This window comes from Symphalangus syndactylus, chromosome 24 (genome assembly GCF_028878055.3).
Source record: "Symphalangus syndactylus isolate Jambi chromosome 24, NHGRI_mSymSyn1-v2.1_pri, whole genome shotgun sequence".
NCBI classification, from domain to species: Eukaryota; Metazoa; Chordata; class Mammalia; order Primates; family Hylobatidae; genus Symphalangus; species Symphalangus syndactylus.
The window spans coordinates 68,669,275-68,693,632 of record NC_072446.2 but is presented as its reverse complement, the minus strand read 5'-3'; the positions used below and the strand labels follow the sequence as shown (position 1 = coordinate 68,693,632).

General features: G+C 41.3%; 1 long non-coding RNA gene across 1 annotated transcript in view; it reads left to right on the top strand.

Annotated features, from left to right (window-relative positions):
* LOC134735870 (uncharacterized) overlaps positions 1-24,358 on the top strand; it is a 69,517-nt gene that overhangs the window by 5,195 nt on the left and 39,964 nt on the right. Inside the window, exon 2 of the long non-coding RNA XR_010119434.1 lies at positions 20,544-20,669. This is a non-coding gene — a long non-coding RNA (uncharacterized lncRNA). The remainder of the gene's footprint in view (positions 1-20,543; positions 20,670-24,358) is intronic.

The window sequence follows — 24,358 nt, the reverse complement described above, 5'->3', positions numbered from 1 at the left end:
TACTTCTCTGCCCTTGTAGGGGGATGATCTAGCTGATGACAATCTGGCAGATTTATGTCTAGGGAGAATCAGTCCCACCCTGTGTGGGTGTTGGCTTAAATGGCTCTAGTCCCTCTGGTGCAAAGAGGTCCTGTCACCTCAGCAAGCAAGGAGGACAAGTTGGAGCCAGCTAACATCCGTCAGGAACTCCACGGCCAAAGGCATGATCTGGAGGGAAGAACTGAGTTCACTGTCAACTATACTAAATTGAAGGGAAAAATAATGTAAGTTAGGTCATCAACTTGGTCCCAATCTTAAGGAGAAAATTGCTAGTGGTAAAATAGCACTAGACTCTGTCCTTTAGTTGTGAAGTCACATTAGCATATCTATGCTAATGTTAGTTACTATAGCAAGGCTGGCATGCATATTGTTCTGATTTGACATAATAGGTGGGGTGAAAATTGCATTTACCCATTGAAAGCTTTGATGGAGGCTTCCTAAGGAAAGTGACCAGAGCCAGAGGATCCAGAGTGTAACTCAGACCCTCAGTCATTTTACACTCTTGATTTTTTTTTTTTCCAATGGAAACAATTTCCAATGAAAAATAAGAGATTTTAAAAGACATTGAGTCCCAAAAAACATCTTCATTCTTTTGGAATGCGTTTGAACATGCAAGGTACTAACTTGCAGATTAAACAGATGATTTTTAGATTGGAGTCTTAATTACCCTTAAGCTAACAAATTCATAGGTGGAAAAGACGATACTCTTTTGTACAGCTAACGTCTCTTGCAAAACAATGCTTTCTTGAGTTCAATGCAAATCCATTAGAAACATAAACATTAAACTGCCCCTTAAATACACATGTGTTCATATGGGAGAGGTGTTCATGTATATTTAGCCTTTTATCAAAACCCTTAATATTAGAAAAAGAGGTATATATTTGAGAAAATCAAAATTGATGTTGTAGTCACATTTTCAGACAAACATGATGTATAGTGTGAACACTGCAATATGTTTGGTATGTATTTCTACATCTGGATTTGCCTTGAGTTCAGAAAGGAGGTAGCTAATGGACTGATGGTGTTTGATAAGTTATGGCTTAGGGTGTAATAATGTTTAGGCTTGAGAATTCTTATCGACCTTCTGAAATGCTATACTTTTTAATTTGGAAGAGTTAAACATTTATTTTAATATCAACAAAAACCATGTGTATACATAATATGTCGCTTTATCTAATCTACCTATTAATATCTAGATATCTGATTGAATGGCAAGACATCCTCATGTTAATGAAGGGAAGGCCTAGTGAATTAGCTAAGGTGAGGAGTCCTTCCCCTGCAGGCAGGAGTATATTTGCAAAGACAGGTCAGGTCTGAGTCACAATTTTTGGGTTAGTGGCAAGCTGATGAAGTCAATCCAGCTTCATGTTCTCCTGACTAAAGCAAGATTTGGGTCAGAGTCCAGGCCCTGCCTCTATGGAGAGAACAGGCACGGGCAGGCCAAGTAGTGTGAGCAGAGACCTAATTTAAGCTCAAATCCTTTGTCGTTCAACAAAAGAGTGAGGGGATTTTATGTTAGAGTTGGGGTGAAAAATAGAAGCAACCAATTTTCTTGCAGTAAGTGCAATCAAAACCATTTCTGAAGTTTCCATGAACTTAGGGGATCTCTTTAATTTGTGCAGCAACCTCTGGATTTGCTGCTTTTGGTTGGAAAGATTGGAAGATTCTGGAAACTTTGTGGTAGGTCACCTAAGCTAGTGCTTTTCAAAGTTCTATGTGCACATAAATGCTTGAGGATTTTGTTGAAGTTTCTGATTCAGTTGGTGTGGATTGGGTCCCATGGATTTTCCTTTCTCCCAGGTGAAACTGATGCTGCTGATCTGGAGATCACCCTACGAGTAGCAAGCACACCATTAATTCTGACTGCATATTTTAATCACACTGGGAGGGCTGCCTGATTTTGGCATTATTTGTTGCTCATCTGAATAATTTTTTAAATATAAGTATGCCCAATGCAAATATTTGGGATATATTTGTAATAAAAATATTTTTGTCCATCTGAAATTTGAAGACATTGGCATCTTCCGTTTTACCTGGAAGCCCTACGTGAGGAATATGTTAAAATAGCTAAATCTTGAATTACTGCCCGAGATATTCTAATTTAATTAGTCTGGGTTGCAGCCTGAGCATAAGTACTTTACAAAATACCCCCGGAGATTCCAATGAGCAATTGAGAGCCACTGATTAAAACTCAACCCATATTAAACAGGTGAGGAAACTGAAGTCCAAGGTGTCATAGAAGAAAGTGGTAAAATGGGGATGAAAATTTAGGATTTTCAGGTACTCTTTGCCCTCTACCCCCTCCATCTTGAGTGTTAAACAGTAGAAAACATGTTTCTCCTTTTGAAGCTTAAGGGGTAGCCTCCTTTGAGAACTCTATTTGCTCTTAGGTCCCTGAAGTTGGGGGTCGTCTCCCCTAATGTGAGTCACTCCCTTAAATTCTGTAGTTCTCACCCTAGAAAGCATTAGAGATCTGCCTTTTACGAATCTTACTCATGAATGCTTTAAAGTTCATTTATCCTAATTGTTAACCCCACATCTGGGAGCTTTAAAAAACACTAATGTCTGGATGCCGCCCTCAGAGATTCTGATACAATTTGTCTGGGGTGCAGCATAAGCACTGGAATTTTTGGAAAGCTCCCTGAGTGATTCTAATGCTCAGGCAGAGATGAACAGTACTGCTTTCTCAGACCCTTTAAATGCAGTGGACCTGGGGCCTGTGACTCTAAAGTTGTCCGTAAGCGGCGGGTCCAGCTGAGCCCATCGCAGATGTGTGTAAATCAGCAACTTCAAAGGCTGGAAACGCTGAGCTTGACTGCAGGGTAAACCTGGAATGCCTCATATGTTATTCTTTCAAGACTTGTCAAAGCATTTGAATCAGTTCTAATTAAAAAACACATAGTTTCCTTAGATTCCAGAGTCTTAAAATACCTATACGAACCTTGTATGTATTTCCACTGGTTCTAGGATATCCTGTTTCTCTGATGGAATGAAGAATAGTTATTTTACAAAAAAAAAATCATAAAAAGAGAGAGGTAGGAGATGGGGAGGTGGGGAAAAAGCGAGCATTTGCTTATTCTGAGCTTTCTAACTAGCAGTTTCAAGGTGCTAGGAAACCCACCCTAACCCTCACTCTTTCCAAGTGATCTTGTACCTTTTCCCATTCATTTGAAGAAAGTAGAGCAGGTTCCTGCTTTAGAAACAACTGCGTATCAGGCCTTTTGTGAAGAAGAAAGATTTCTTAGCAAAGGTATTTTGGCAAGAACTACAACAAATAGTGAGACCATCTATTTTCTTCCTGCTTTCTCCTTCAAGAATTGAAATGCAATCAGAGTATCCATGAATGAATCACACTATTTAAGATAAGGATATGGGGGTCTTCTGAAGTCTCAAAATTGCACATTTGTAAAGGTGGTAATTGGAGTGCTTATTAATTAGCCTGACCACATTATATGAAACTACCCTATTATATTTCTATAAGCTTGGTGAATTTATTTAGGTTTAAATAACTAGGTCACACAATCACGGGTACACCAACTTGTCCAATTCACGTTTTCCAATTCCCAATCCAAATGTTCTTCACAATTTAGACAGATAGACGCTGATTGTTTTGTTGTATGCTTCTGGTTTTATTATGTCAATAAAATAGACTTTGGTTTACCCCCTTCCAAGTCAATTGAAAGAAGACTCATCTACACAGATGGAAAGATTTATTGACTTTGTACAAAGCAAAACCAATCCCCCCATCCAGTTCAACCAACCTGCAAGTACTTAGACTCACCCTGTAAATATGGAAAGCACAATGATTCCACAGTAGTTTATCCAAGAGTGTTGTAATTTTCAACACATTTCAATATGGCACATTATTAATCTAGAAGGAAAAGTGAAAAGGAAAGATGACCATCTTTATTGGAGGGGATATTTCTTTATAAATTACCATTTGTCAGAAAGCTTTATTTTTTTTTTTTTTATTTTTTTTTTGTGAGCAATAAAGCTTTTAATCACCTGGGTGCAGGCGGGCTGAGTCCGAAAAGAGAGTCAGCGAAGAGAGATAGGGGTGGGGCCATTTTATAAGATTTGGGTAGGTAAAGGAAAATTACAGTTAAAGGGGGGTTGTTCTCTAGCAGGCAGGAGTGGGGGGTCACAAGGTGCTCAGTGGGGGAGCTTTTGATCCAGGATGAGCCAGGAGAAGGAATTTCACAAGACAATGTCATCAGTTAAGGCAGGAACAGGCCATTTTCACTACTTTGTGGTGGAATGTCATCAGTTAAGGCAGGAACCAGCCATCTGGGTGTGTACGTGCAGGTCACAGGGGATATGATGGCTTAGCTTGGGCTCAGAGGACTGACATTCCTGTTTTCTTATATTAATAAGCAAAATAAAACGAAATAGTGGTAAAGTGTTAGGACAGCGAAAATTTTTGGGGTGGTATGGAGAGATAATGGGCGATGTTTCTCAGGGCTGCTTCGAGCGGGATTGGGGCGGCGTGGGAACCTAGAGTGGGAGAGATTAAGCTGAAGGAAGATTTTGTGGTAAGGGGTGATATTGTGGGGTTGTTAGAAGGAACGTTTGTCATTTAGAATTATTGGTGGTGGCCTGGATACAGTTTTGTATGAATTGAAAAACTAAATGGAATAAGAGAGGGAGAAAAACAGGTATAAAAGGTCTAAGAATTGGGACGACTCAGGACATCTAATTAGAGACTGCCTAAGGAGAGTCAGCATAGTCCTGCCAGTTAAGATTATTTACTTACTTCAAGAGTTAAGAGTGGCAGGTTGGGGATTGCACCAGGAGTTATCAGCTGTGATGGCTTGGAGAAACAGTGTAAACCTGCAGTGTAAACAAGAGCAGGGCATGTATGAGTAGTTGAGAACGGTGAATAGGAGTATGACTACAGAGAAGATAGTAGGGATGACAACTTCTTTTGGGGCACAGTCTAAGTTGGTCTGTTGTCTGGAATGAGACTGGGGCCTAATAAAAAGGCGCGTCTATACAGGAGCTCAAATGGGCTGTACCTTGTAGCATTCTGAGGATAGGTCTGACTTCTGAGAAGGGCGAGTGGTAAAGGTATTGTCCAGTCCTTTTTAAGTTGGTGGCTGAGCTTGGTGAGGTGTTTTTAAAACACCTTTGGTCTGTTCTACTTTTCCTGAAGATGAAGGACCGACCGTAAGGGATATAAAGGTTTCACTGAATACTAAGAGCAAGAGCCTGAAAAACTGCTTGGCTGATTTCACTAATAAAGGCTGGTCTGTTATCAGACCGTATAGAGGTGAGATGGCTAAACTGAGGAATTATGTCTGACAGAAGGGAAGAAATGACTGCGGTGGCCTTCTCAGACCCTGTAGGAAAGGCCTGTACCCATCCAGTGAAAGTGTCTACCTGGACTAAGAGGTATTTTAGTTATCTTACTTGGGGCATGTTGAGTAAAGCTAATTTGCCAATCCTGGGTGGGGGAAAATCCTCAAGCTTAATGTGCAGGGAAGGGAGGGGGCCTGGATAATCCCTGAGGAGTAGTAGAATAGCAGATGGAACAGTGAGAAGTTATTTCCCTGAGCATAGATTTCCACGATGGAAAGGAAATGAGAGGTTCTAAGAGGCGGGCTAGTGGCTTGTACTATACCATAGCCTGCCTTTGCTGGTGTGTGGCGATTAGGCCTGGTGGAACTGCCATCAATAAATCAAGTGTGATCAGGATGAGGAACAGGAAAGACGGAAATATGGGGAAATGGGGTGAATGTCAGGTGATTCAGAGATATAGTCATGGGGGTCAGGTGTGGTATCAGGAATAATGTGGGAGGCCGGATTGAAGTCCAGGCCGGGAACAATGGTAATTGTGGGACTTAACAAAGAGTGAGTACAGCTGAAGGATCCGGGGAGCAGAAAGTATATGCATCAGGTATGAGGAGGAAAATAGATTTTGGAAGTTATGAGAAATGTAGAGAGTAAGCTGAGCATAGTTTGTGATTTTGAGGGCCTCTAAAAGTATTAGGGCAGCAGCAGCCGCTGCACAGAGACATGATGGCTAGGCTAAAACAGTAAGGTCAAGTTGTTTGCAGAGAAAGGCTACAGGGTGCGGTCCTGGCTCTTGCGTAAGAATTCTGACCACACTAACCATGCCTAGGAAGGAAAGGAGTTGTTGTTTTGTAAGGGATTGAGGTTTGGGAGATTAATCAGACACGATCAGCAGGGAAAGCACGTGTGTTTTTATGAGAATTATGCCAAGATAGGTAACAGATGAGGATGAAATTTGGGCGTGACTGAAGTAATGGGGGCTGTCTGTGAAGGCTTGCGGCAGTACAACCTAGGTAATTTGCTGAGCCTAATGGGTGTCAGGGTCAGTCCAAGTGAAAGCGAAGAGAGGCCGGGATGACGGGTGCAAAGGAATAGTAAAGAAAGCATGTTTGAGATCCAGAACAGAATAATGGATTGTGGAGGGAGGTATTGAGGATAGGAGAGTATATGGGTTTGGCACCATGGGGTGGATAGGCAAAACAATTTGGTTGATAAGGCGCAGATCCTGAACTAACCTGTAAGGCTTGTCTGGTTTTAGGATAGGTAAAATGGGGGAATTGTAAGGAGAGTTTATAGGCTTTAAAAGGCCATGCTGTAGCAGGAGAGTGATAGCAGGCTTTAATCCTTTCAAAGCATGCTGTGGGATGGGATATTGGCATTGAGTGGGGTAAGGGTGATTAGGTTTTAATGAGATGGTAAAGGGTGCATGATCGGTCGCCAAGGAGGGAGTAGAGGTATCTTATACTTGTGGGTTAAAGCGGGGGAATACAAGAGGAGGACGCAAAGGAGGCTTTGGATTGGGAAGAAGGGCAGCAGTGAGATGTAGCTGTAATCCAGGAATAGTCAGGGAAGCAGATAATTTAAAGTGTCTTGGCCTAATAAGGGAACTGGGCAGGTGGGGATAACTAAAAGGAGTGCTTTAAAGAGTATTGTCTAAGTTGGCACCAGAGTTGGGGAGTTTTAAGAGGTTTAGAAGCCTGGCTGTCAATACCCACAACAGTTATGGAGGCAACACGCCTTTGAAAAGAAGGTAATGCGGAGTGGGTAGCCTCCGTATTGATTAAGAAGGGGACAGACTTGCCCCCCACTGTGAGAGTTACCTAAAGCTCGGCGTCCGTGATTGCGGGGAAAAGAGAGAGATTAGATTGTTACTGTGTCTGTGTAGAAAGAAATAGACATAGGAGACTCCATTTTGTTCTGTACTAAGAAAAATTCTTCTGCCTTGAGATGCTATTAATCTGTAACCTTACCCCCAACCCCGTGCTCTCTGAAACATGTGCTGTGTCAAACTCAGGGTTAAATGGATTAAGGGCTGTGCAGGATGTGCTTTGTTAAACAGATGCTTGAAGGCAGCATGCTCGTTAAGAGTCATCACCACTCCCTAATCTCAAGTACCCAGGGACACAAACACTGCAGAAGTCCGCAGGGACCTCTGCCTAGGAAAGCCAGGTATTGTGCAAGGTTTCTCCTCATGTGATAGTCTGAAATATGGCCTCGTGGGAAGGGAAAGACCTGACCGTCCCCCAGCCCAACACCCGTAAAGGGTCTGTGCTGAGGAGGATTAGTGTAAGAGGAAGGAATGCCTCTTTGCAGTTGAGACAAGAGGAAGGCATCTGTCTCCTGCCCATCCCTGGGCAATGGAATGTCTCGGTATAAAACCCGATTGTATGTTCCATCTACTGAGATAGGGGAAAACTGCCTTAGGGCTGGAGGTGGGACATGCGGGCAGCAATACTGCTCTGTAAGGCATTGAGATGTTTATGTGTATGCATATCTAAAGCACAGCACTTATCTTTTTTTTTGAGACGGAGTCTAGCTTTTTCACCCAGGCTGGAGTGCAGTGGCTCAATCTTGGCTCACTGCAAGCTCCGCCTCCCGGGTTCACGCCATTCTCCTGCCTCAGCCTCTCCGAGTAGCTGGGACTACAGGTGCCCGCCACCATGCCCGGCTAATTTTTTCTATTTTCAGTAGAGACGGGGTTTCACCGTGGTCTCGATCTGCTGACCTCGTGATCTGCCCGCCTCGGCCTCCCAAAGTGCTGGGATTACAAGCGTGAGCCACCGCGCCTGGCCCCACAGCACTTAATTCTTTACCTTGTCTATGATGCAGAGAACTTTGTTCACCTGTTTATCTGCTGACCTTCTCTCGACTATTATCCTATGACCCTGACACATCCCCCTCTCTGAGAAACACCCAAGAATGATCAATAAATACTAAGGGAACTCAGAGGCTGGCGGGATCCTCCATATGCTGAACGCTGGTCCCCTGGGCCCCCTTATTTCTTTCTCTATACTTTGTCTCTGTGTCTTTTTCTTTTCCAAGTCTCTCGTTCCACCTAACGAGAAACACCCGCAGGTGTGGAGGGGCAACCCACCCCTTCACGTGATGGACTATGGGGCTTCCGAGGCAATCAGGCAGCGTCAGTCTTCAGCCGCTAAGCCAAGAAGGAGTCAGAGAGCCTTGGGCAAGAGTTCCAGGGGCTCTGGGAGTGGCTGCCAGGTGAGTTGAACAGTCCGATTTCCAGTGGGGTCCCGCACAGATGGGACATGGCTTAGGAGGAATCCTGGGCTGCAGGCATTCCTTGGCCTGGTGGTCAGATTTCTGGCACTTGTAGCAAGCTCCTGGGGGAGGAGGTTCTGGAGGAACGCCTGGCCGCTGCGGTTCAGGTGTTTGGAAGTTCTTGTGTGCTGGAGATGTGGCTGGGGTTTGTCTCACAGTGGAGGCAAGGAATTGCAACTTCTTTCTATTATTGTACACCTTGAAGGTGAGGTTAATTAAATCCTGTTGTGGGGTTTGGGGGCTGGAATTTAATTTTTGGAGTTTTATTTAATGTCAGGAGCAGATTGGGTAATATATATTGAGAATAAGGCGGCCTTTTGACCTTTTAGGGTCTAGGGCTGTAAAGCGTCTCAGGGTTGCTGCCGAACGAGCCATGAACTGGGCTGGATTTTTATATTTGATGAAAAAGAGCCTAAACGCTATCTGATTTGGGATAAAGAAAAAGGAGCATTAACTTTGACTATGCCTTTAGCTTCAGCCACCTTTTTAAGAGTAAATTGCTGGGCAGGTGGGGGAGGGCTAGTCACGGAATGAAACTGTAAGCCGGACCCGGTGTGAGGAGGGGAGGTGATAAAAGGATTATAGGGTGGAGGAGCGGAGGCTGAGGAAGAATTGGGACCTAGGTCGGCCTGGCGAGGAGCAGCCTGGGGAGGATGGGAGAGGTTAGACGGGTCTGTAGAAAAGGAAGATTAGAGGCCGGGCGTGGTGGCTCACGCTTGTAATCCAGCACTTTGGGAGGCCGAGGCAGGTGGATCACGAGGTCAGGAGATTGAGACCACGGTGAAACCCCGTCTCTACTAAAAATACAAAAAAATTAGCCGGGCATGGTGGTGGGCACCTGTAGTCCCAGCTACTCAGAGAGGCTGAGGCAGGAGAATGGCGTGAACCCAGGAGGCGGAGCTTGCAGTGAGCCGAGATTGCGCCACTGCACTCCAGCCTGGGTGAAAGAGCGAGACTCCATTTCAAAAAAAAAAAAAGGAAGATTAGAAAGACTCAGCAACACTTGGGGTTGGGACTGAGGGGACAGGTGGGAGGGAAAGAAGGAAGATTTGGGATGAGTTGCATTGGGAACAGAGACTAAAGAGGGACCGATGTGTAAAAAGAATGCCTGGAAGTCAGGCACCTCAGACCGTTTGCCTCTTTTACGACAAGAATTATTTAGATATTGCGGATGGAAAAATTGAAAGTGCCGTTTTCTGGCTATTTGGAAGTACTGTCGAGTTTGTATTGGGGTCAAGCAGCATTGCAGAAGAAAATAAGACGCTAAGATTTTAGGTCAGGTGAGAGTTGAAGAGGCTTTAATTTCTTAAGAGCACAGCCTAAGGGAGAAGGAGGAGGAATTGAGGGTGGAAGGTTGCCCATAGTGAAGCCCAAAAAGAGAGTAGCAGAGCCACAGAGGGAAGGAGTTCCAGGGTTCTTACCCTCCAGAAAAGCAGGAAAGGGGTCAGGGCACAGAGATACGAGGCCAGGGCATGGAAATAGGGGTGCAGAGATATAAGAGGTTGGGGCACAGAAATAAGGGATCGGGGTGCAGAGATATAAGAGGTTGGGGTGTGGAAATAAGGGATTGGGGTGCAGAGATATAAGGGGTTGGGGTACGTGCTCCTCCCCCAGAAAAGCGGTACTTGCCACTAAGGGTGAAGGAGAAGGGGTTGGGGGTTTCTTGCCCCCCAGAAAGGCGGAGTAGGGGTACAGACACGGAGAGAAGGGGTTGGGGTACTTGCCCCTTCCCCAGAAAAGTGAGACTTGCCACTAAGAGTGAAGGACCAAGGCAGGCGTCCGTGCGTGGTCTGACACCTCTGTGAATAATCAGAGAGGCATCCCTGCAATGATGAAACACCAAGGGAAGGCTGCCTTCCCAGTCCGTGACCGGCGCCGGAGTTTTGGGTCCACGGATAATACGTGTCTCCTTTGTCTCTACCAGAAAATGAAAGGAATTGAAATTAAGAGAAGGGAGAGATTGAAGAGTGGAAAGGAGAAAGTGGTTGAGGGATAGTGAGAGAGGTTGGAGAAGAGAGTAAGAAGAGGCCGCTTACCCGATTTAAAATTGGTGAGATGTTCCTTGGGCTGGTGGGTCTGAGGACCTGAGGTCGTAGGTAGATCTTTCTCACGGAGCAAGGAACAGGAGGACAGGGGATTGATCTCCCAAGGGAGGTCACCTGATCCGAGTCACGGCACCAAATTTCATGTGCGTCCGTGTAAAGAGACCACCAAACAGGCTTTGTGTGAGCAATAAAGCTTTTAATCACCTGGGTGCAGGCGGGCTGAGTCCGAAAGGAGAATCAGTGAAGAGAGATAGGGGTGGGGCCATTTTTATAAGATTTGGGTAGATAAAGGAAAATTACAGTTAAAGGGGGGTTGTTCTCTGGCGGGCAGGAGTGGGGGTCACAAGGTGCTCAGTGGGGGAGCTTTTGAGCCAGGATGAGCCAGGAGAAGGAATTTCACAAGACAATGTCATCAGTTAAGGCAGGAACAGGCCATTTTCACTACTTTTGTGATGGAATGTCATCAGTTAAGGCAGGAACCAGCCATCTGGATGTGTACGTGCAGGTCACAGGGAATATGATGGCTTAGCTTGGGCTCAGAGGACTGACAGCCACTTTTTCTCCTTTAAATATTGAAGCCCTCAAACTCTTCTCTGGAAAAAGTATGGGCCACAGATTTTACTGTGGCTTGTGTCATTTTTTCCCATGTGCATCCTCAACCTTGGCAAAATAAACCTAAATTGATTGAGCATTGCCTCAGTCATTTTCTTTTTTTTTTTTTTTTTTGATGGAGTTTTGCTCTTGTTCCCAGGCTGGAGTGCAATGGTGCTATCTAAGCTCACAACCTCTGCCTCCCTGGTTCAAGTGATTCTCCTGCCTCAGCCTCCTGAGTAGCTGGGATTACAGGCATGCACCACCATGACTGGCTAATTTTGTATTTTTAGTAGAGATGGAGTTTCTCCATGATTGTCAGGTTGGTCTTGAACTCTCAACCTCAGGTGATCCGCCTGCCTTGGCCTCCCAACGTGCTGGGATTGTAGGCATGAGCCACTGCACCCAGACCATTTTCTTTGGTAAAAGTGACTTAAAATAATAGCTAAGGAAATTAGGGTCAGGAGATGTTTTGTTCCCCATAGAAACTAAAGATAACATCTTAATGTCCCTGAGTTGTTTTTCAGAAACCTGGACCAAACAAACCCACCAAGCAGATCCCACCGGCTTACCACCGGCTTGTAAGCCTCCCATAAGGGGAAACTGAGGACTGAACTCTGACCACAGTTCTTTGTTCTACATTTCTTCCTGAGGGGCCTGGAGGAGGTCATTCCCACATGCCAGGGCTAACATTCCTTTTTTTTTGAGACAGAGTCTTGCTCTGTAGCCCAGGCTGGAGTACAGTGGCACAGTCTCAGCTCACTGCAAGCTTGACCTTTTAGGCTCAAGTGATCCTCCTACCTCAGGCTCCCAAGTAGCTGGGACCACAGGCACAAGCCACCACACCACTATACAATGAACACCACTGTATAGCCATCATATATTGGTTTATGGCTTTGTCTGTAACCTCTGTCTCTCTGCCTTTGAAAACCCTTAACTGGCCAGGCGCGGTGGTCACACCTGTAATCCCAGCACTTTGGGAGGCCGAGGCGGGCGGATCATGAGATCAGGAGATCGACTAACCTGACTAACATGGTGAAACCCAGTCTCTAGTAAAAATATAAAAAATTAGCTGGGCGTGGTGGCAGGCACCTGCAGTCCCAGCTACTCGGGAGGCTGAGGCAGGAGAATGGCATGAACCCGGGAGGCAGTGGTTGCAGTGAGTCAAGATTACGCCACTGCACTCCAGCCTGGGCGGCAGAGTCTCTGTATCAAAAACAAAAAAAAAAAAAAAGAAAAAAAAAAACCCTTACCTAGGCCGTGCACGATGGTTCAGGCCTGTAATTCCAGCAGTTTGGGAGGCCAAGGTGGGCGGATCACCTGAGGTTGGGAGTTCGAGACCAGCCTGACCAACATGGAGAAACCCTGTCTCAACTAAACATACAAAATTAGCCTGGTGTGGTGGTGTGCGCCTATAATCCCAGCTACTCCGGAGGCTGAGGCAGGAGAATCACTTGAACCCGGGAGGTGGAGGTTGCAGGGAGCTGAGATCATGCCACTGCACTCCAGCCTGGGCAACAAGAGCAAGACTCCATCTCAAATACAAACAAACAAAAACCCTTACCTGTAAGCCATCCAGGAGTTTGGGTCTTCAGCCTGAGCTGCTGGATTCTCCTTGCTTGGTGCCCTTGTTTACTCTGGGTAAAATGAGGCTGAGACCTACTGGGCTGCATTCCTGGGAAGTTCAGGCATGGTGGTGCGCACCTGTAGTCCCAGCTACTAGGGAGGCTGAGGCAAGAGAATCACTTTAACACGGGAGGCAGAGGTTGCAGCGATCCGAGATCGCCCAGAAAGCTTTATTGAGATAAAGCTTAATTTGTGGTTTGATCCCTTTTTATTTTCCTTTCATCTCTTCGAATCCTCAAACCTTTATTTGCCTCAGGGAAGCTCTATATGACAGGATTAAAAGTGAACATTATTTTTAGACTACTTGGCTCTCAAACCTCTGTTTTCCAGAACCCTTGAAATCAGGGAAGGAGAGAAGGAGACACTCCCAGAAGGTGTTCTGGATATGAGGTGACTAGCAAAGAAGCTAAGACCAAAGAAAATTTTGCTTTGTCTTGTACTCAAGAGGGCAGAACCCAAGCATGGGCTGTTTCTCCAAGAATTTGAAAAACAATGAGTTTGGGGCAGAATAGCACTCAGAGTTTGAAGATGCCAGTTATCAAGAGATTTTCAGGCTTGAGCAAGGAACAGTGTTACAATATTTTGCAAAGAAAAATACACGACAACCAATTAAATTTGAATTTCAGGTACATGTTGAATTACTTTTTAGCATAAGTATGTCCCATGCATTATTTGTGACTAAATGTTCATTTGTATTTAAAGCATTATTTATGCTAAAAATTATTCATTATTTATATGAAATTAGCAGGTATGTTAGTCTGTGCTAGTATAACAAAATATCACAGACTGGGTAATTTACAAACAATAGGAATTTATTTCTCATAATTCTAGATCTGGGAAGTCCAGGATCAAGCAACAGTTGGGTTGGTGTCTTGAGGGCTTATTCTCGGCTTCCAGATGGTGCTTTATTGCTGCATCCTCTGGAGAAGAATGCTGTGTCCTCACATGGCTGAAGGGGCAGAAAAGCAAGAGAATATTTCCTTCTATACCTCAGGCACCTTTAGAAGGGTACTAATCTCATTCACGAGGATGGAGCCCTCATGGCTTAATCACTAGCCAAAGGCAACACCTCTCAAAGTGGTTGCAATGTGGATTAAGTTTCAATACAAAAAATACAAATTTTGGAGTGCGCACCATCATTTAAACCACAGCAGCAGGTGCCTTTTATTTTATCTGGAAACTATAAGAAGGTGGACTTCATTATTGATTATAATGGACTGATAGAGACATGTCCTAGCTTTCATATTTCAGATAGCAAATAAGACTTTGGGAATATTGGGCAACATTAGGCTAGAGGAATGGCCTTATTCTATAATGGCTAAGACATATTTTCCATTAACTGGACAAAAGGAAAACTAAAAAACTAATTTATTTTAAAAAATAAACAAATTTGATATTTCTTGTACATCAAATCTTTGAAGATTAATACTCACTATAATCTGAATCCCTGTCCGTTGGAGACATGTTTCCCAAGATATCTTGGGTAAGGCATATGGTCACTTTCTTGTAGACGGATAAAAACTTGGGAGAAGAGAATCCTCAAGATTTCCTGTTTTTCCCTCAACAAGATGAGAGGTCATTTATCATACTATAAAAAGAGACTGGGAGACTCCTGAAACCATGTTTCTGACATACGTAAAGCTTGCTGTCACCAGAACCCTGGAGGGTTTTTTATTATCTTCTATACTTTATTATTTTTATTTTTAATTATTATTGATATATAATAGTACCTTTTTATGGGATCATGTGAAATATTAATAAAAGCATACAGTGTGTAATGATCAAATCAGAGTAATTGGTATATCCATTACCTTGAGTATATATTATTTGTGTTAAGAACATTTCAATTCCACACTTCTAGTTATTTTGAAAGATACAATAAGTTAACTATAGTCACCCTATTGTGCTACTGAATACTGGATATTATTTCTTCTATGTAATTCTGTTTTTTTACCCATTTACCAAACCATCTTTATTCAATCCCCACTTCCTATTACCCTTCCCAGCCTCTGGTATCTATCATTCTATTCTCTGCCTCCATGAGATTATTTTTTTAGCTTGCATGTATGAGTGAAAACATGCAATATTTGTCTTTCTGTGTCTGGCTTATTTCACTTAACACCCTCCAGTTCCATCCTCGTTGTTGCAAATGACAGGATCTGATTCTTTTCTATGCCTTCATAGTATTCTATTGTATATATGTACTACATTTTCTTTATCCATTTATTCAGTGATGGAACTTAGGTTGATTCCATATCTTGGAACCATAAATTGGTTTTGATGGAAACCAGTGTTTCTGGTCAATGAAAAAAAAAAATGTAGGTTTTTCTCTGTAAGCTGAATTATGTCACATGGTATACAGCAAATGCATTAAAATTAGGATGGCCATCTTTTCAGGAAAACCTGAACACTAAGTTCCTCTACATGACTTATCTTTCCACATATGTCTTCCTTTATAGGGAAAATAACCTGATATGAGATGGTCATGGATGTGGCCCACTGAACTCACCATGCCTCACATTCCCACCTGTGAACAGCAAGGGAGTAATAATATTATAGATGAGACACTTGTTTTTAGAATGGAGCACAGCTGCTGTGTAATGGCCCAGAGGGACCACAGCCTGAGGCCAGAAGTGAAGGAGAATCCCTGCCTCACTCAATCTGAAAGGGAAATCGAAGCAAGCAGATTCTAGTGTCCCAAGAATCAGGACTAGCCAGTCAGGAGGATTAACATCCCTTCTCTCAATGACACTATGCCAAGAGTTTTTGCTTTGTTTTGTTATTTTTTAAAATGAGCAACAGCCTTCAGATCCTGAGTTTAAAGGCCTGATGCAGGCCTGAGTCATTGGCACCGCTCTGTAACACCTCCGTTGCAGGTGTGCTGCCGGGCTCCTCTGGGTCCAGCCCAAACGCCCTCCCCTTCCTCCTCACTCCCCTCTCTCCACCTGACAATTGTAAAATTTAAGGAGCAGATCCTCTCAGGGTGGTATAGCTTCAGGCACACGAATACTTTCCGGGGCTCTTTGAGCTTGGAAGCAGTTTAAAGGTAAGAAAGTTTGAAGAGTGAATGAGTTCCCAAGAATAAACATGTTTCAAAGGAACCTGAATGAGGGACTCTGTTTATGCGGGTTTTATGTGACGTTTGCTTACTTAATGTAGTAACTCCTTGAACATATTGCCTTGTATGATATAATTTATTTACATAATTCTGGATTGGAAAGTCATGAGCAAACCCAAGGAAAATTTCTAGAAAAAAGAAAACTTGTTTTTATAAGGATTTTAAAATTCAATATATGTATGTATATACCTATGTATATCTATGTGGATGTATATAAATCCACAGATACAGAGATTATATACATGTATAGCTAATAGATTTAGAATAGATATAAATATTTGAAAAAGAGGGCAAAAATAAATGTAGATCATAAGCCAATTTCCAGCCTGTTTTAATTTATGCCAAATTATTTCCTACAGGATATAAAAGAATATGGTGCTTTTAAATTATTCCAATCCAAGTTTTGCTTTTTTAAAGCATTTCAGTTTTTGCCACATTGATCTATTACAAAACTAGGGAAGTCCTTTAAAGCACTGAACTATTCAAAACTCTCATGACAGAATCATGATAAAAGATTTTTTAAAAAGCAGTTTACTTTTAGTGGTAAAGATACCTTTTTTATTCTGAAAAGAGGATAAAAAATTTCTCCTACAGTGAAGATAGGTAAAGGAAAGGAAAAAGAGTCTTTCTAGAAGTGTAAGTGTGCTCATTTTCTAAAAAATAAAAAACAAACAAAGAAATAAATGTCCCGTAAAAGAGATTATAAGCTGCTTTATTTTATTTGTTTTTTCTCTATCTTTATCTGCAGTAAGTTTTTTTTTTTTCTGGTCTATATCTTAGACTTCAGAAATTTAGGTGGTAGAACTGAAGATAAAGGAAATATAGAGAAGATGGGTATATAAGTCAGATAAGCTTTTCAATTACAAATTAACCTGAACCATACAGGTACCTAAAACACCATAGCCACAGCACAGCAAGACTGATGATTTTAGTTGTCTAGGAAAGGCACTGTATCAGTCATTTTGCTGAAGTAACTTACATTGTTCAAGAGAAAGCCAGACGGTTCGGGATAGATTGTCGCTATCTGGGTTCATTGTATTTTTAAAAATCCCTTTTTTATTACTCACTATTTCATAACCAATAAACATACTACTAGATAACAGGAATGTAAAGATAATTGCCATTTGAAAGGGATTCTATTTTGGATGTTGAAATTCTTGTTGAGAAAGAGAGGAGATACTGAGAAACTGGTGGTGGAGGTGGTGGAGGTGCTTTGGTCCATATTCCATAGGGATCAGTAAGGAACATGGAAAATACAATCCAAGAAAGGAAGTGACTTTCACATTTCTTCATGGGGCATGTTAGAGAAGCTCAGCTCAGAAAAAGGTCATGTCTGTTTTTTCCATAGGTGAATTTGGCCTCCTTATAATCCTCACATTTCAAATCTAACTGATTTAAGCTACACCCAGATCCCAGGCCAATTGTTTAACCATTTGAGGGATTTTTCTATTCATTGGGCATAGAAAAGAAGCTTTGATGGGAAACCTAGAAATTACCTGCTCCAAACTTCAAGTTAATAAAATGTCTTATAGTGACTTTGTTCTTTGTTAAATGTTGAGGAGACAGCATTACCAAGCCACTTTAGAAGCCTCTAAAGTTACTAAAGTTTATCTACTGGGCGTCTCTGTCTAGGTGTGGATCATCCATTGGTAGCCCTTTGGTTCAACAACTTTTCAAAGTTTCATTTTCCGTGGGAGAATTCTTATCTAGTTTCTATCTACAATCAATATCTCATAAAGAACTAATTGGTAACATTTATGGTACTGACACTAAGAATAATGGCAAAAATGTAATAAAAGCAGATTCATTTTATGAATGTTCTTTATTATACAAGTCCAGCCTGTTAGCAGTTTAATAAAATCATAATTGTATTTACTAGAAATTCTCTAGTGGATATCATTTAGGGGTTGGGGTGGAGGAAGCAGTCAGAGAGAAAAGAACTAGACATCTCAGATGAGGCTATGGATTTCTTTCTAAATGCATTAAAGAGTGGATTCAAGTTATAGCTTATAAATAGTTAAATTTATGGCTATTCTAGAGTGGCCCAGCATGAATAGCACACACTCTCTGCTATTCATGAATATCAAGGGGAAAATTCAAAGATAGTTGAGAAATGCTGAGAAAATGAAACACCAGAGCTTCTCAGGGCTAAGGGTATTGCAGAAAAAGATAAGCTAGAGTTTTTTTCTTAAGTCCTTTGGTCAGCAGTAAAAGGTATATCCTCAATCCTATAAGGGAGATTTAAATTACATTTGACTAGTATTCTGTGTTTCTATAAATGAGACCCTAAGAAGTGGCTGAGTCATTTGGCATACCCTCATTTATTTGGGTTACATGGCCATGTTTTATAAGCCCACATGAAATGTGAGTTCTATAAAAATAAGAATTATATCATTGCTTTCTGAATCTTCTCTCTTTTGGTTTATGTCCAATAAATGATGACAGAATTATTTGTAAGTTTGTTGTTTTTCAGAAACAGTGCTACTAAGTACTATCCCTCAGAATATTACAATAGTAATAGCAATATTTGTAGAATACTTTGTAGTTTAGAAAATGCTTTCCCAATTATCTGTGTAGTACATGACTTTACTTCTACCTTGTGATATATGGGAAAATGTCCAAATATTATTCATAACCAGAAGTAAAACAGTCTACTGGTAAACATGAACCCCCACTAAACTCCAGCTTGTTTTTCAGTCCAGATAGGATTATCCTTGGATGAGTAGCAGTCTTTCTCTTGCCTGTTTTTACAGTAATCTCCTCAATCTCTGGCTCCATCTGGTGGAATATTGTGAGGTCATGGCCATGGGCATCACTCTTCCTAAGTCTACTTTATAGGACCAGTATTGTGTCTTTATGATCCTCCAAGGAAATAGAAACAAGTCTTTCAAAATCTGAAGACTGAATTATCCATTAGGCCAATAAATCTTCTCTTGCTAATATGACTGCTTCTTAGAGCAGAATATCTATTTTTACAAAAACACCTTTTCCCAGTAGGTTTAAAGAAGAAAAAATGCATAGGATAAAAAAAAATATATTCTACCCTGCCAAAAATAGCCTACACTGTTGTTGTTTTTTCCCCACACATTTTTTCACCTCACATCTCCCAGGAAGTAGAGCAGGCTGAGGATGCTATTGTAGAAAAAAAACTGAAACTTACACTAATTAAGTTTCCCAAAGGGGGAAAAAAAGAGGCAAAGACAAGACCAAAAGTAAAATGCTTTGATCCTACATGCATTAATTATAGCGTGTAGATTTCATTGCTTAAAACAAAAAAGCAAAAAAAAACCCTTCATTTAGCATATTTCATAATATACATTTTCCATATTTTTGGAATGTCTTAAATATTACACAATAGAAAAATAAATGAGAAAAGTTCCTTATCTACAAGGGTAAAAGAAAATTGAAATGAAAGTGATACTAAATCAATTTTGATTAAATATCCTACTTTTGAAAAATTTTAAAAAGCACATATAAACTTCTGAGTTCATTAGATCCCTCTTTGGAACCTTGAAAGGAGTTACACAAGTAGAGGCCCTAAAGGTTAAGCTTCATTAGTTTCATGATGAACTAACTACTCTGGATTGACTCTCAAACACCATAGATGGAAGAGGCTTCTTTTTTTTTTTTTTTTTTTTTTTTTTTTTTTTTTTTTTTTTGAGACAGAGTCTTGCTCTGTCGCCCAGGCTGGAGTGCAGTGGCATGATCTTGGCTCACTGCAACCTCCGCCTCCTGGGTTCAAGGGATTCTTCTGCCTCAGCTTCCTGAGTAGCTGGGACTACAGGCGCGTGCCACCGTGCCTGGCCAATTTTTGTATTTTTAGTAGAGATGAGGTTTCACCATATTGACCAGGCTGGCTTTGAACTCCTGACCTTGTGATCTGCCTGCCTCAGCCTCCCAAAGTGCTGGGATTACAGGCCTGAGCCACTGTACCCAGCTGAAGCTTCTTTAAAGTTGGTTTGATCATTATTTCTTGGTTGTCTCACTTACTGATCATCTTCTTCAATTTCCAGGTTTGCATTAGGGATATTTCTGAAAGTCAATATTTTGGAGTAATGTGATTTTTTGTTTTGTTTTGTTTTTGGTAACCATCTATTTTCATATAGGTTAGAAGAAAGACCACATCTCAGGTTTCAGGTAGTTTTCTGTTGCTGTGTTTCCAAAGTTTGGATATGGTATGGCTGGAGAGGGAACTATGACTTCCATGGGACAGCAACCAGACTATCTAAATAGGAGTCTATATAAATGGCAGCTGGGAGTTGTGCAACGAGGTGCCCATTAATGGCTGAAGTGGCTTTAGGCAATAGTTTGGCATGAGAAGTATTTAATGTTTAGCACACACTTAATTTCCTGAGTAGACTTTTGGTTCTGTATCCTTCCTCCCTCAGTCTCTCTTTAACTCTCTCCCTCTCTTAGGCAATAAACAGTATGTTTGACCTGCCCAAATATAGCAACCACCATTATTGATTCTAGTAGCAGCTTACACTGCTGACATGTTTTAATGTTTAAAAATTACTGTCTATTTGTTTCAATTCCTATCAATCATTCTACAGCCCTTTACTCTCTTGATGGTTGAGGAAAAGCTCATCATTTCCCTTCTTCACCACTTGTGGATCTTCTTACATTCAGTCATAAGAAGGAGTCTCATCCTTAGAGGGAGAAGGGACAGATTCTGGGAGGTAAGGCAACAAATAACTTGACCAAGCCTTTTGCATCTTTTAGAACCTCAATAAGCTGTTCTCTCTGGGACTAGGAATTTGTGTGACATATGACTTTTCAAAATAGACTTAGCTTTTGGAGAACATTAGGATTCACAATGAAACTGACAAAAGGTACAGAGATTTCCCATATATTCCCTGCCCCACAAATGTACAGCCTCCCATCATCTCTTTCTCTCATACGATACTCATCAAAAAAAAAATAAACGAACAATGCACTGTAAAACACTTGGCACCTTGTAGCCACTTCATCCTGGTGCTACTTATGAAAGAAGTGAACTTTGAGCTAAGCCTCAACTGTTAAATGAATTTCAGATAGTTGCAGTGGTTGGGTTCTTGATAAGTAAACAACAGTGAATAAATGTAGATTGGGCAAAGTGGTAGAAGGAAGGGTTTGAGGGATAGTGAGCAAGTGTCTAAACTTGTGGGGAGTTCCTCCAGTTCTTGAGAGTGACTCACTCACTAATCTCATATAAACTAATTCACAATGAGGTGTCAATGGCTTAATGATACCTCTCCTAGGACATTAAAGGATTTTTTTTGAGATTAATGTTTTTATTTAAAGAACTTAATTTCCTGTGGTAAGGGTTTCACATAAGAGGGTAGGATGATTTTATGGATATTTCAGGGTAGGGGAAAATTTTAGCATCATCATTCAAGCCATACTACAGAAGTAACTGGGGCAAGTCCCTCTGCAAGATGAGCTGATAAAATGTTTGTTTTGGAGTTGCTTTGTTATTATTGTTGCTATTTTTAGTTTTTTGCAGTGCTTTTATGGAGATGTGGATTAATTTGAAAATAACATGGTAATTGTATGTATGCGTGCTTGTGTGTGTGTGTGTGTTTATGTGTGTGTTACTGTGTTTGTGCCCTGGGGCGTCCTAAGTGAAGTGCTCCCTTGAAAAATTTGAAACAAATAAATAAAATGAGAACTGACCTAAATTTTTGCCTCAAACTGGAACTGAGTTCAAGCTTTTGAGGAGGATCAAAAACTTGATTAACTGTTGTTTATTTGTTTTTAGAGGCTTTGCTTCCCTCTAACTTAAAAAAGTAAAAGTGATCAAACACTACCCTCTGAGAGAGACTCTTGTCTCAATATTTCCAACTGGGTTGAAACCAGAAAGTACTTGTGAGGCAACTGGGAAGCACAAGTGACTTGCAGCCCAAGGTCCCAGATCCAAGGGGTTAGAAGGAGTTCAGCTAAACTTCATGATGATGTCCAAGGAAAACAGCAGTAGTGTTGTTTTCAGTGGAATTGAGATCCTAGAGGGCAGAAAACATCATTATGTGAAACAGAAAAAGAACATGCGTTTGTGTTTTTCACCAGAGTCTGGGAGAAAACACATTTTCTCATTGGTTGAAAAGTAAAAAGAGACCCATGGGATGGGCTGAAACCTGTGGGTCAACTTGAGGCAGCTGGTGTAAGGCAAAGCTGTGAGGGACAATTCAGGAGACTTGGAATTAAGGCTCTCTTCTCACAGCTGTGTGACCTGGAACATGCTGTGTAGCTCCTACAGAATTTGGTATTTGAATCTGTGAAGTGTTCAGTTGTTCAGAATACCAATGCTCTGTCTCACATGGCACACTTCAATAGGTGCTTTGTACCTTTCTAAGTTTGATAAGAACCAGTTGTAACCTTGTGAATAGTAAATTTCAGGTGGGACTCCAGACACATACTAAAATCATTTGTATAAAAAGATAAGCATAACAGACAAACAGAGAGCCAAATCTTGAGTGAACTCCCATTCACAATTGTTTCAAAGACAATAAAATACCTAGGAATCCAACTTACAAGGGATGTGAAGGACCTCTTCAAGGAGAACTACAAACCATTGCTCAATGAAATAAAAGAGGACACAAACAAATGGAAGAACACTCCATGCTCATGGATAGGAAGAATCAATATTGTGAAAATGGCCATACCGCCCAAGGTAATTTATAGATTCAATGCCATCCCCATCAAGCTACCAATGACTTTCTTCACAAAATTGGAAAAAACTATTTTACAGTTCATATGGAACCAAAAAAGAGCCTGCATTGCCAAGACAATCCCAAGCCAAAAGAACAAAGCTAGAGCCATCATGCTACCTGACTTCAAACTATACTACAAGGCTATGGTAAGCAAAACAGCATGGTACTGGTACCAAAACAGAGATATAGACCAATGGAACAGAACAGAGCCCTCAGAAATAATACCACACGTCTGCAACTATCTGATCTTTGACAAAACTGACAAAAACAAGAAATGGGGAAAGGATTTCCTGTTTAATAAATGGTGCTGGGAAAACTGGCTAGCCATATGTAGAAAGCTGAAACTGGATCCTTTCCTTACACCTTATACAAAAATTAATTCAAGATGGATTAAAGACTTACATGTTAGACCTAAAACCATAAAAATCCTAGAAGAAAACCTAGGCAATACTATTCAGGACATAGGTATGGGCAAGGACTTCATGACTTAAACACCAAAAGCAAGGGTAACAAAAGCCAAAATTGACAAATGGGATCTAATTAAACTAAAGAGCTTCTGCACTGCAAAATAAACCACCATCAGAGTGAACAGGCAACCCACAAAATGGGAGAAAATTTTTACAATCTACACATCTGACAAAGGGCTAATATCTAGAATCTACAAAGAACTCAAACAAATTTACAAGAAAAAATCAAACAACCCCATCAAAAAGTGGGCGAAGGATATGAACAGATACTTCTCAAAAGAAGACATTTATGCAGCCAAAAGACACATGAAAAAATGCTCATCACCACTGGCCTCAGAGAAATGCAAATCAAAACCACAATGAGATACCATCTCACATCAGTTAGAAAGGCAATCATTAAAAAGTCAGGAAACAACAGGTGCTGGAGAGGATGTGGAGAAATAGGAACACTTTTACACTGTTAGTGTAAACTAGTTCAACCATTGTTGAAGACAGTGTGGTGACTGCTCAAGGATCTAGAACTAGAAATACCATTGGACCCAGCCATCCCATTACTGGGTATGTACCCAAAGGATTATAACTCATGCTGCTATAAAGACACATGCACACGTATGTTTATTGTGGCACTATTCACAATAGCAAAGACCTGGAACCAACCCATATGTCCATCAATGATAGACTGGATTAAGAAAATGTGGCACATATACACCATGGAATACTATGCAGCCATAAAAAATGATGAGTTCATGTCCTTTGCAGGGACATGGATGAAGCTGGAAACCATCATTCTCAGCAAACTATCACAAGAACAGAAAATCAAACACCGCATGTTCTCACTCATAGGTGGGAGTTGAGCAATAAGAACACTTGGACACAGGAAGAGGAACATCACACACGGAGCTGGTCGTGGGGTGGGGGGAGTGGGAAGGGATAGCATTAGGAGATATACCTAATGTAAATGATGAGTTAAAGGGTGCAGCACACCAACATGGCACATGTATACATAGGTAACAAACCTGCATGTTGTGCACATGTACCCTAGAACTTAAAGTATAATGATAAAAAAAAAGGGGAAAAAAAAGCATTATGAGAATTTGGGTAAAAGAAAGTATAAGAGTTTGGATAATATGGCTTAACCTCCATGTTTTGGAAGACTTTATAAAAACAGAATTTAAAAATGGGTAGAGTTTTGATACAGAGAAATTCATTGGA